Source organism: Falco cherrug, chromosome 1, assembly GCF_023634085.1.
Source record: "Falco cherrug isolate bFalChe1 chromosome 1, bFalChe1.pri, whole genome shotgun sequence".
Classification (NCBI taxonomy): domain Eukaryota; kingdom Metazoa; phylum Chordata; class Aves; order Falconiformes; family Falconidae; genus Falco; species Falco cherrug.
In genome coordinates, this window is record NC_073697.1 from 98,130,479 (window position 1) to 98,143,864 (window position 13,386).

The 13,386-nt window shown below is 41.6% G+C and overlaps 1 protein-coding gene across 1 annotated transcript in view; it reads left to right on the forward strand.

The window, feature by feature from the left end:
- TMEM132B (transmembrane protein 132B) overlaps positions 1–13,386 on the forward strand; it is a 258,609-nt gene that overhangs the window by 79,944 nt on the left and 165,279 nt on the right. The window lies entirely within an intron of this gene.

Here is a 13,386-nt window from a genome sequence, read left to right on the forward strand (position 1 = left end):
ATCCAAACGCATTGTGAGTTTTGGGTTGTTTTGGAACTGGGAGTTTGGCTGTGGCCCATCTCTAATTTAATTTGCCTGGCCAGAGTCTTCTCTCTCTTACACAGAAAAGAGGGGTGATTTAATTGACTTCCGTAGAGTTGCTTAGGATTTGTGCCAGTAAAACTATTTGAATTTAGTTGTGTGCAAGGCATGTGTGTGTGCACCAGTGTTCTGGCTTTGTATTTCTGGTAATTACTGGGAAATTTGTTAGGGGCAGTAGTAACCCTGGGTGGGTGGGTGGATAGGACACAGATTGATAGGGAATGGTCATGTTTTGGGTACTGTTTTTAATGACAAACAGTAACACTAGTAGTATAGTCTTAATTATGGCATTTCCTGCTGTTATCTCCATAATGTGGCTTAAGTACCTATGCTCTTCAGCTAAGATGACTTTTGACTCATTTGCCAAAGCTAATAACACTTCAAAAATAATTTAAACCTTTTCAGAAGTATTTCACTGATGCTCTTGGGACCAGTAGTCCTTTATTTGCTATGGAACAGATACAGAATGAATAGCAGTACTGTGGACTCCCTCTAACAGCGACCTTATGTGAGATGTAGTGATTACAACAATTAAATACTCTTTGCCAAGGCAACCAGGGCTTTATTTCAAACTGAAGTTAGATTTCCCACTCCCCGCCCTGAATCTCTTCTGCATGCGTTATTAATTTTTCTTTGGAACATTTAGCCTGTACAAGTTGCATGAGCTCAAATTCAGTATTATTATTTATTAATTATTGCATTGAGGTAATGTCTAGGACATACTGCCTCAAGGGGTCAGAGAGTGCAGATTTCTCCCTTGGAGCCAGAAGCAGAACAAGGCCATAACCTTTCTCTCGAGGTGGGAGTTGAAGACTTAACAGCATTTCTAGAACAACTTGTGAAGAGTTTGCATTTGCTTTTTGCTTGACTTTGTAACCCATGCTAAGGAAGTTTGGGGCCGTTTGGTCCAGTGGATGCTTAGGCCAGTACAGTTTTGACCATACTCTTAAACTTCTTTACTAAAGTATTTGAAAAAACAGTAGGTCATGTCAGCTCAGGCTTTCTAAGCCTAACTATGTTGGGTGACTTGAATGCTGAACTTGTTGCTGTGGCCCTTGCTTGGAGAGGGGAAGGTCAGTGATCAGAAATGATGGTTAAGATGGAATGTTTTCTTCAGCGATTTTGAAAGTTTAGCTTAGGATGGTTTTTCAATTCTTTTTTTTTTTTTTTTAAAAAAAAGAAATGTTAAAGAAGCACTTATAACCCTTGCCTTGAATGTGTTACACTCTCATTTCAAGATTGAGTTTATTGTCTCTTTCTGCTGTTATATAAATAGCATCTTGATTTAATAATAAAATTATTCTGTTTAAATCTGTGTTGCTCTCCTAAGAAATCCACATTCATTATTCCTGGGATGACTGAAAGATCTACAGTAGTTTATAATCTGGTATCATTTCATTCTTCTTGGTATTATTCATCACCTTGTCATAAAACGTCAGGAGAACTTTGTTCAGCTTGCATGATTTGGGCTGAGAAAGCCATACTTTAATATTAATGTTTTTTAGGAAATTGAGTAGATCTCTTTGCATTCTAGGAACCATAAAATGGATGAGTGATGTCCTTTGACTAGACATTAGATGCTTACAGGGTGCTGAAGTTGAAGAATGGTTGAAAGAAACATGCAGCTGTACCACCTTGGGAAGAAAAATGACCATACAGAGCAGGTCTGGTTCAGGTCAATATTTGGTTGTAGATGTCTGAAATCATGAGTACTGTAGAGGCTGGTATTTGTGGTTGATCGTTCTCCATGTTAGCGCTGAACTGCTGTCCTGGTGTGGCTGTGTCGATGGTAGCGTCTCGTTGGCAACATGAAGCCCAGGTCCCAATTATTTGGTCATTTGAAGATTCCGTGTTGCATTTCACAAGCCCCGAGGCAGTCAACCAGGATACTGGCTGGGTTTCAGCTTCAGTAATTACAACTTGCCAGTGCAGATTCTCTCTGCCTCTTAAATCACATCCGCTATTTTTCACTTCCTTTGCTAAACTGCTGTGTCCCCTGTGCTGTTGTTGATGATAATAGTTCTAATGCTTAGCCTATTTATGTAATGCTATTTTATCTGTAACTTCTCACGGTTATTTTACAAGAAACATCTGTCAGTACTTTAATTTTACAAATTACTATTTTTATCACTCACGTTCCAGAGATGTACCTCAAATAGTAGATGCTTTCCAAAAGGAGGAAGGCAATGCCCCTTCTGCCCCCAAACTGTTATTTTTCAGTGAGGACTGTGGGGCTGAAGGTGATGTTCCTGCCCTTCCCTTTAGCTCTCTCACCAGGGCAGATGTATTTGGATGCCAAAAGACTACCCAACACGAGGCCGGTGAGTTTGGTGAGCAGGGAGGTGCCATCCTGTGTGTGCATACTATGCAGTGCCCCGAGCAGTGCTGCCTGGTCCCTTCCCTGGGGCTGTCCCTCCGCTGGCCCTGAGGGGCCCGGGCTTTTCCCAGCCCACCTGTATCCCCTGTATCCCCTGCATCCCGGGCCTCTGTGCAGAGGGGAGTCACGGTAACCGCACAGGCTCGGTCTGTGTGCAGGCCAGGAGAGGGCAGAGTGGACTTGTGTCTGCAGCAGAAAATACAGGCAGAAGTCAACAGCAGGTCGGGAGGGGCGTAATTTTGGGCAAGAACGTGGCTTGGTGCTGGCCCAGGTTCGGATGGGCGGGTACTTCACCGGCTGTGATCCCCCTGAATGGACTCAATGCATCACCTCAAAAATGCCTCCATTGGGGGAGATTTAGCAACTTCACCCAGTGGTGCAAGCCCTCTGCAAAGGGCCAGAGACCCAGCAGCATGGAAGGCTCCCTCAGGAATTCCTTCTTATTGAGGAGAGGCAGGTCCCTGCTGGGGTGTCCTCCACTCGTCCTGGGAGAAGCTGGGCAGGAGACATGCATGTGTGCTGATGTATGCAGTCTTACTACCTGAAATTGAAATGCAACGTGGGTTTTAAATGTTTTTTTCTTTTTTTTCCTCCCTTCCTCAAACGATTTCTGAAAGCTGTGCATTTTCTTTTTATGAATGCCTTTTGTGTGCTAGACATCGCAGTGCGCTTAATAAAGCAAACTTCTCCGCTGGTTTTAGGTTAAGAAGCTGTAAGTGAGCTTGTCTCTTCACAGAGCAACTTTCTTTTTGGACTTGAAAAACAATGGAAATGTAGTTAATGTTCAGCCCGACTGTCTTAGCAAACATATTAAGGGCTTCATTTAATAAAATCATATTTCACTTTAATAGACAAGAAGCAGAAAAGAGTTGAGTCCTTTTTAATGAATAAAGTCCTTAGTAAGGCACTTGCAATCTTTCTTTATGTGAGGCTTATTCTCAGGGTTTTTTTTTTATTTTAGGAGCCAGGAGGATTTAGTGCAGCATTTTCTAAATTGAAACAGAATGGAAAGGAAAATGTGTCTTAATGTTAAACAGACATGAAGCAAAAATGGTTTTTTTTTTCCCAAAAGAAAAGTTAAACATTTGCAAGAAAAATGTTCTTCACAGAAATTTCAGTTCTGTTAAAAACACATTTACTGTCAGAAAATAATGGTGCTGGATGAGCTCTAATAATAAGCCAATTCTTGTGTACCATGGGAGTGGACTTTTTCAGTCTTTCGTTGTAAGTCTTGCTGGAAGGGCTGCCACTGGGCTACAAGAGCACAGATATTTTCACACTGGGATTTGTGTCTACTTGAATTATGTGAATAACTCCATTGAAGTACAACTGGGAAAAAATTAATCATGTGACTTATTATGAAAATGGTGCTTTTTACTCCATTCAATGATGTTTGAGCAGCTCCATGTATTTTTCTCTCAGATTTTTTTTTTAAAAATTCTTTTTTCTTAAATACTCTCTCTGCACAGTGCTGTGATTGTACCACGCACAGACCATGCAACAGGCAAACTCCTGATTTCTGGGTAACCAGACTGCTGCAGCTAACGAATAACATTAATGGGCTGGGTGTGAGCTGCTTTCCCAGCGTGCTGGGGTTCCATAGCACTCTCTTTCATTGATCCAATTTGTTGAGATCAGCAGGTGCACCAAAGTATGCAAATTTAAAAATTGTTTTGAGGAAAATTGAGTGGCATTTTTCCCTGAAATGAGCTATTTCTCTGAACATCGCTGCCAGCTAGCTTGCTTGGGAGAATATTTGCAGAAATGGAATGCAAAAGTGGTGCAGATGCAGCCAGATTGAATACATATACAGATTTAAAAGGCTTAGCTTCTTTTTAGGCTTGAAAACTCTTTGGGGGGAGGACTGTCACTTTGTGTAGATTCATAGCGTCTTACATAATAGGGCCCTAAACATACTGGCCTACGAGTGCCACTGTAGTCTGATGGGTTTAATAAAGGTGACGGTGACAATGCTGGTCCCACCCAGCTTTTAGACCTGCAGGTTTCTAAGACGGTGCAGGTACCTTTTACACTCTCCGGTCCACAGTCAGTCATGCTTGATAACAGTGTGAAATTGGATTTGTCAACTAGTAATCCCTCAGTGATCGATAATTAGTTGTAATTATGCGCTATTTAAGTGCTATGGAGACAAAATTGAAGTTTGCGGCCGGAGTAGGAAATGAAGAATGGCAGGTACACCAAGCCATTTGGTATAAGGGAAATTCATTTAAAGAACTGAATTTGCACAAAGAATGGTGAGTTAAACTGCCTTCTGTAGCCAGGCTATGTCACACAGCTGCAGGGGTAGTAGTATTTGGGCTAAGCAGGCTAATGTAGTCCTTAGTGAGTTTGCTAGCCATAGAGCATCATAACTTGGACAACAAGGAGGTTTGCTTTTTATTTATAGTCTCCCAAAAATATGCCCAGTGTCAAACGTCATGAACAAGCCATTGTGTATGAGGAAGTATCCTTTGAACTTCTACTGTGTTTATAATCAAAGATCCTTCCCCCGCCCTGGCTTAAATCTTTGCCCAAATATATGTAGTAGGAGAAACTGAAGTCACTGCTTGAATATTCACCCATGGGACTATGCCATCCTTTTGCACTTTCTATGAAAAGGTGCAAGCCTAGACATGTGGTTTGGTTTCAGGTGGAGGAAGAAAGGTCTTTGTTCATTTCTCTTTGCTTGCTTCTTTGCTCAAAAGAGCACAACAGACCAGGTTTCCAGATGGACCAGAGATGTTGTTCCAGCTCTTTCTGTGGAGGCTCTGAAAATCCAGTTGTGTGTGTCCTGGGATTACTGTACAGACTTTGCAGTTGAATCTGCTGCTAGTAATTCTTTCAGTCAAGGAGCCAGAGAGGTCTTTGTTTCTTTATCTGTATACCCATGTGTGGTTTCCACTACTCATATCTCTGATTGTCATTCTCTAAATAGGCATGCAAAATGAAACTGTTTAACTGCAGGAGGTGGGAGTGAAATAGCTGGAGTAGACCTATTACCCAGTGGTATGTGAGAAAGAGCCAGCAAAATTTATGGTTTCTGAAGGACCAGTGTATTTTTAAGCTTCTTGTATTCCTACACTTCACAGCCAAGATTAGCAGATTGTTGACAGCTCCATGATGTATTTGCTGTCACCTGGCTGGAGTCCGAAGCAAGTGATAAATTTTTAGTTTGAATGTGCTTGTGTGACATGCAATGACAGATATATTTTCGTTACTACAAGTATGTAGCATGTCCTATGGTTGGGGATTTTGGTGCTATTCTTGGTGTGGCCTTGAGTGATTTGCTCACTTTCCTTGTGCTTCTGTTTCACTATCCGAGGGAAGATGGAGAAAATGACACATTCCTCATTTGCTATGACGGCTCATTCTTTTTCTGTGATGTTGGAGGCTGACACAGGCTCATACCATTTTCATTGAGTTCAGTAAAGACTGTCTGCTGGCAGGAGGCAGCAAGCGCTCTGCAGAAAAGAATCCAACACTTCTAGTTGCTGAATTTCTTGATTCTTGGGTATATGTCACATGAACTTGCATTCAAAAACTTAGAGTGTTTTTGGAGTAATAATAATAATGTTAATAATAAATAATACTAAAAATATAAATATAGTAAGAGTACTATATTCTGGGAAGATTCCTGTCCCAGAATACTCATTCAATATGGGAGAAAGGACAATGTGAATCAATTTTGTCTTCATGTGACTGTGAACACCTAGAGGAGCTGAATTTGCAGATTTTGGTATACGGGTAAAACCATTGCTATGTATTGGAGAACTCTATTCGAATGAAGAAGATAAATGATAGTTTATTTGATTCCCTTATCTTTATAGTTTCTGGTGTCTGAATTTATCTCAACAAAGTAAGATCTGTCTTCCCCAGGCCTTTTAAAAGGTCTTAGATATATCAGCATTAATAGGATGTAGCTATGTTGAAGCTGGTTCTGCTGCTTGAGAAAAATTGGAGTCAGGTGAACTGGCTTTGCTTGCGGTGGAAGGAGGAAGAGAAGTACAGTGTTACTCCACATCAGGGGCTCCAATTTTTTGGGGGAGCTGGAGCTGACTACGGACTGCGCTGGTGATGTTTGTCTTCTGTGGCAGATCAGTGATGGAAATGGTGACACAAACAATGTTCAAAACCACTGCAAAGTTTGGTTGAGAACTGGGAGGTCTGTTTAGGTCTAGAAATTGTCTATCAGTTGTAACAGAAGCTTTTATCAGCTTGGAAAACAGGAAGTTTGAAAAGCAAGTAATTACTTCATTCCCTGGAATAGGAGCACTGAATTTTCTCACTGAAGACTATTCAGAAATGTATGCACACTAACTACTTCATTTCTTCACCTGGAGGATAAAAGCAACGGTTTCCAAACCAGGTAATACATGTCAGTTTGACGTGACTCCTTGGAGGAAGCAAACAAAGAAAAGACATTCTCTGAGAAGGCTGCTGAGTCTGCTGGGGAGGAGAATGGACAGAAGTGCAACACTGCGGCACAAAGGCATTTGGAAGGAATTCTACTTGTGCGTGCAGCACGAGTACTTGGACCTGATGATCTTAAGGGTCTTCTGCAGTCTTCTCTGATTCTATGACTGTGCGAAGCCAGGAAGCTGTCCCTTCCCTTCAGTCCCATGGTGAAGGAGGGCCTGCTCTGGAGGGTATACTAGCATATGTGTGGGAAATGGACTCACGCAGGGCCCCATTAGCTTGTGCTGTCTGCTTTCTGTGGCTGGCATGCTGTGGGGGAGCTTGGCAAAAGTTCACTTTGGTGGAAAACAGTGCTCTGTAAGGGGATTTTACAGTACATGCACATGCGGACTCCCCAGATCAGGCCTGATTAATGGATTTGGCCAGAAAACTGAAGGGAGTAGCCAGTTTGGGAAGTGGCACTGCTGTCTGTGTGAGTCTCCCCAAGAGCTCAGAGCATCTGTGCCCTTCAAACTGCCAAGGAGGGAGCAGCAGCGATCTTATGAAGTAGGTAAAATAAGAAGCTATGCTTATACGGTAGGTACATGTGTAAAAGACCAAAGCCCCCACCTCTGCTGGATTGTGTATTTGTACTGTTCTGGAGAAAGGTGCAAACTGTATCTGAAAATGGGTCTTTCTGAATTTGAGAGCAGTTTAATGGTAGAGCTTAGCAAACAAAAAAACCTGAATATGTGTAAGTAAAATGCATACTTTAAACTTCATGTTATATGGGTTTAGTTTTCCTAGACAGTTTTCTGAGGTTTTAAACCCTGGACACTTCCATAGAGCAAGAGATTTGGTGCCAAAAGTCCATCGTGTTACAGGGCCTATGCCATTTTTATGTACTTTGGGGTGAAGAGTACAGGGATTGATAGATTACAGGGATTAATATTGTTTGAGTGTAAGTATGCAAGGCAAATGTATTTGAAACAGAAGTAGTATTCATGTCCATAAACCCTGTTTATTTTGAAACAGCTCAGTTTTTTATGTAAATGATTTTGCCTTTGTGTTACAAAAATGGAGTTGGAGAGTGATGCTGGGAAAACCAAAAGGCGATAGAGAAGCAGAATTAGCTTGGAAGTATGAATTCTGGGTGTTGTAGACTGAGAAGCATGAAGAGACAGGGAAGCTGGCTCTTTCCATATCAAGGAAATTTTTTGCTTTCATGCAGGCAGAGCAAGGAATTAAGCCTGGGCAAAAAGCCTGAGGGTTGTGTCTATTCAGCAGTACCTTGAGAGGTGCCACATGTGGAGCTGGCATCCTCTGTCTTGTTTTACCGTAGCTGTGTTTCATGGGGGAGGCAAGTAGCAGATGTCCAGCCCAGAGGTACCTCTTGTTCAGGTTTGATTCTGACTTCATGCAGAATCTCTTGCTGCCTGCTTCTTACTCAGCTACCAACACATCCTTCTCCAGCAAGGGTACAGACACTCTCCAAAGCACTTCCAAAACTCCGATGTGCTTAGACATCAAAAATGGAAGGTGTACCTCTCTTGCTACAGAGTTGTAGTGATCGCTTGCCTTAGGGGGTAGAGCATATGTGCAGCAAATGGACACTTATATAACCCTATTAGCTTATACTGTATGACTTCAACTGTTGATTTGCCACAGGGAGTTGGAGAAGAAGAATTAGGTAACATAGATAGAAAGATGACATCCTCAAAATGAGCACTGCTCAGCATGTATTGTTGGCTGGCCTTGTGGTTCAGAGCCGATAAGCAAATTTGGCCTGAATCCTGTTGCAGCATTTTACGATGGCACCAGTATAGCAGAAGAACTGGCAATATCAGCAGAGGTGGACGCTGTGGATGTGATTCCTGCCATCCACTGCCTGCAGCTCTGACTGTAGGAGCCTGCTTCTCACTGGCAGAAACCTAGGGCCAAATTAATTGTGATTAATTTTGATTACAGACCATTCCCTTTGAAGTGACTCTTGAGATGAGCTTATCCCATGTGTACTTTAAATGGCAGGTTGCTCAGAAGTGCTTCAGCTAATGCATCCTCCAGGTTTATTTCAAATATCCTTTTTCTTTCTTTCAGCAACCGGTTCCTGGTACACATGCAGACATTTTACATTAATTCCCTGCAGGGCTTCTATGCCATATTTTTAGGCTTTTGAGTGGCATTGTGGAAAACATGAAAGCATTATGGTAATGATCAGGGCCAATTCTTGTGTTCTTTATTCAGATATCAACTAGGGGAAAAAAAATCTGTGATGCTTAATCATGCAAAAATCCTACTAAGAACTCATTTAAAGGAGGGTTTGAGTGGGGATCTTAAGATTTGGCCCATAGTGCATGGTGGATTTTAACAACAGCTAGGTAGTGATTAGGTGGAAGAATGTAAGTATAAATGGTTGCAGTGCTGGAACAGAAAAGGAGTTAATTGTATTGTCCGTTCAACACCACAAGGAGTAGTTGCATATTATTACATTTAAAGAAGGGGAAAGTACAATGAATGCACATTTCAGCCAGTTCCTCCCACTGTTCTTTTCACTTGTTTGTGAGTATTCTGTGGGACTGACTGCAAGCTTTGTCTGGTCTAGCAGGAGCCTCTCGGCTGCCTAATAGCAGTGCAGAAGGTATGGCATTGCATCTTTTCTTATTTATTTACTAATAAAAAGGAGTGCTTACAGAAAGCTGTGCTTTGACCCAGGCTTTGCGAAAAGCCACCTGTGCTTCACTCCTTGAGGTCTTCTGAAAGCTCACGTGATGAGAAGCACTTCTCACCTCAAACAAGCTGCCAAATGCATTTGAAATGGAAAATTTCTGATTGAAATGGCCATCTCAGAACTTCCAGCTGTTGGTGACTATGGCAAAACAATTGCAATGTTTGCAATGGCTTTGCAGAAGCTGCTTATCTAACAATCAGGACATCTTTTAAATATTTATTTGAAACTGGTTGCTTTTAAGTATTGAAGAGCACTGCTTTTTTTCCCCTCTTTGCCTAATTAAAACAGGGTGAAGGTGGCCAGGGATCCTGTTTACCCATGTCATGAATGCTGAAGGTAAGTCATTTCAGGGCCTTAGAGAGGTCTCTGCAGAGAAGGAAAGGAATTTGGAAATGCTTAGGTTCATTTGAATAGTGTATCTTGAAGACCTTTCTAAACATCGAAAATTTCAGAGGAAGGATCAGGAGCAGAGGAAAACTCTGCAGAGGTGGTTTGGTTGTGGGGTTTTTTTCATTGATAGGCAGAGATTGAGAGCAGCAGGAAGGTGTCCGTTGCATGGCAGGCAGTAAACCCTGAGGCTGGGGCTTTGGTCAAGGACTCAAACTTCAGTTGAGTTGGTTTTCCTTGTAATCTTTCCCCATTTTCAGCTAAGGTAGACACTGACATCCGGTTATGTTGCCTCCTGTATCCTCTGTTCACCCTCAAGCTCTGTGGTTGGGTAGTTTGTACTTGGGGGACTTTTTGGTGGGCGGAAGGGGTGAAGGAGAGCTTTGCCCCTCCTTTGGTCTCTACCTTCTCTTCCACAGCTTGTTCATGAGTCTCCAGCAAAGCTTTTTCTGACTCCACAACTGTTTGTCTTAAATACAGGACTTTGGAGAAAAAGTATTGTGCAGCCATTGGGGTCTCTGCAGCCAGCTGCCATGTCATGGGCTGATGGCAACTGGCAAGTGAGGGGCTGTTCATCTCTGTGTCCCCAGAAGTCCTGTGTGTAGGTGGAGAGGCTCTTTGGTGCAGAAAGTCCTCTGCCAACTAGGAACTGTGATTTTGAAAGTTATCCTTACAAGTCCTTCTGACAACTGTTCCTATTAGGGACTCAATCAGTAGAGCATTGTGAAGTCAGTCAAGTTTTCCCTTGTCATGCTATGAATGTATTAAGCGATGAAATGTCAGTCAAAAGCAAATTTGCACTTACTCCAGAAAGAAATCTGAATATATAACTATTCTAGTGGGTGAGCAGAGATTTTCACATTCCTTTTGCTGCATAATGGAAATCCTGAATATTTCGGCTGACCTCCAGCTAATGCAGTAGTAATCCTGCCATAACCAAGTTGTTTCTCATTTCTAACCATTTTTGTCCAAGTTTGAATCACAGTGTTTTTGTCTGGTTGGTCCTGCTTTGCAATTGAACAATTTAACCTAATAAAGGTCTTGACTTCCCTGTTGTATTTCCATGTACTCTGCAGAATTCTCTTCCTGGGCTGTAGAAGGTGATCAGGGATGAAAAAGGGTGCTTTCTGGCATCCAGCAAAACTCTTACTGTTTAAGCAAACTGCCTCTTGTCTCAAGTCACCTTGAAGAAAGTAGGGCCTTCAGTAAACAAAAGGGAAAATCTGCTTACTACATTTTTGGGTTTGATTAAGACTGTAACTTCTAGTAGGCTCTGCCGCCTAATCTGCCTGATGTAGAAATGGATACCTTTTAAGAAGCTGCAGCCCAAAATTAATTTCTGCAAATGTATTTGCTTTTTGAAGAGACCCTGCTAAGGATTTGAAATCTGGAAATGCTGAGGCTGTCAGGAAGCTTGTCCAGTTCAGGAAGAAGGAACTGAGATGTAGCATGTGTTGGACGTGCAGTGGGATTCAGTATATTGGGATCAGCTGTAGCAGGCGGGTGTCGTGGCTGAGCTCATGCTGCTTTCCCTGCTGTGCACTGTGGGATCGTGTGCTTGGGTCGCAGGGTGGGCACGGAGCTGAAACTGCTTCTCTTCAACCTTCTTCAAGTCCTTTCCTGGCAGGGAGATGACAAACCCATTATCCTCTCCATGTGCTGAGGTCTTCTGGCTGCTGAGCCATCAATAATACATGCCGTTGTTTCCCAGACAAAGCTTTTCTGTTCTTTGTTTTTTGTAACATGTTTGCATTCATCGCTCCCACTTCAGCGTAGCATTGCCTGGCTGTGTGAGCCTTTCACAACACATCACTTTGCTCTGCAGTGCTCAACATCGACAGTGTCAAGAAGCAGCTCAAAGGTGTTGAGGTCTCCTCTTTGGCTTGTTGCAAGCCTGCACATCTTGAGATTTTTCCACAGTTTTGTTCATGCCAATGAAAACTTCCATGGAAGGAAGAATCTCAGGATTTGGCTTAATAACCTAAATGCAGCTGACTTTGCTACATAAATGCAGGGTGGTTTATGTAAGTGAGGGCTGCAGCATTGGCTCCTTTTAGGGGCTCTTCTCTCACTTGTTTGCCCTTCCCCTCTGCAGTGTATGATGCATTTGAGGCTGTCTGAGGCCATTTCCATAGTGTTGTGATTCATTAGTAATTGTGCTGCTTTAAATCTATTCTTTGTTTACTTTTCATAAAAATCCCCAGCTTTAAAACCTGCTTTTCAATTTTTATTTCATTCAAGTTTATATTGGTCTGCTGAAAACCCCCTAATAATCCTATGGACTTCTATAGTCTGTTAGCATCTGCTTCATTATCCATTATATTTCAATACTTATTTATTCCAATGAAGGAATATCAATGTTGAAACATACTGCAGAAAGCTAAATGAACTGCCAGCAGTAAATAGCATTTTTGATCAATTTAATAATTTCTCTTTCTTTTTGCAAATCGATTGTAAATATGCCTCCATTTTTACAACTGTGATTGCTATTTGAAATTATTCTGCAAAGAGATTACTTGAATTGTTTCATACTAGGTGGCCTTGCAGGATTTCATCTGATCAGCTATAAGCTTAGTTGGTTTGTGGTTTTTTTTAAGTAACTTCTGTTTATGTAGTAAGCTTCGACTGGCAGCACGGGCTCTCCCGAGGCACTGGCTTCTGCGCTTTCTCTCTCTAGATCAGATTTTAACTTATTTGTAGGACTTAAATGAATATCAATGTCTATGCTGTTTTATTCCTAAATTTGATAAATTGCCAGCCTTTTATCCTTGTGTTTGTTTTAAGATTCAATTTCTTGGTCTGCATTCAGGTTGCAATTACTCTTTGCTCCAGTACCTTCTAACTGTTCTTAATGGGTATGACCTGCTATGTCCGTTTATTAGCCTGTTCTTTACAAAAACTCTTTAATATAATATAGCAGTCTCAGAAGAATGTACAATGTACAAAAGCCTGAAAACTCTTTCCTAAAGGATTTCCTTCAAATTTCTTTTCCCCATAGAGCAGAGCTGACTTGTGCACAAGTTCTTAAGGTCAGCAAAATTGTTCCTTGTGAGATATTTAATGAAAATGAAATCTAAAATCAATGGTCATTTGCTGAGACAGCATCTTCCCATAAATTCAAGATTTGAACTCATTGGTACTTCATGACTGACATCTTCTCATGATTTTCTTGGGGAATTCAAGGAGTCATAGCATACTTTCTCCCCTTATGCAATGCTTTACCTGGCTACGTAGAAGTAATCTTACATCAAGTGTCATGTTCAGCGTAAATCGAGAATGTGGAGGAGGCTGCACTTTTAAACCAGTGGCAGGAAATCACATTAAATTCAATGTAATTACATTGTTCTAGAAATGTGATTATGTGTTTCAACTAACCAGCCTCCCACTAAATTACTTCAGATCAGTCTCAATCTGTGGA